Here is a 383-nt window from a genome sequence, read left to right as displayed (position 1 = left end):
GCACCCTTCCCTCCGCATACGCACACCTAAAACCGACGAATATTGCACGTCCCGTCTCCCCAGGACCCTCTTCCCTGGTGCTGACAAAGGCAATACAATCCCAAAACACTGCACCGAGGTGCTATGCCGACAGTGTGCCGCTTGAAGGATGCACCAGTGGCTTTTTGTTGCCTTCCTCCCTTCGCCCCCTCCTTCTGCGCTCCCACCAGTAACTGCAATGGCTCTGGCCAAAGCAGGCGGCCCCGTGCTGGGCTGCTCTGGTCCCACTCAACATGGTGCATGGCCAAGGAGGCTTTGAGCAAAACGTGCGTTGGAGGCGGCCATCACAGGGATTTTGTTAAGATCAGGGGATGCTGCAGCGGGGGGAGAGCATGGGGTTTGGT

This window comes from Egretta garzetta, unplaced genomic scaffold (genome assembly GCF_000687185.1).
Source record: "Egretta garzetta isolate BGI_Z169 unplaced genomic scaffold, ASM68718v1 scaffold208, whole genome shotgun sequence".
In the NCBI taxonomy this organism is placed as follows: Eukaryota; Metazoa; Chordata; class Aves; order Pelecaniformes; family Ardeidae; genus Egretta; species Egretta garzetta.
Note: the sequence above shows the minus strand (reverse complement) of the source record.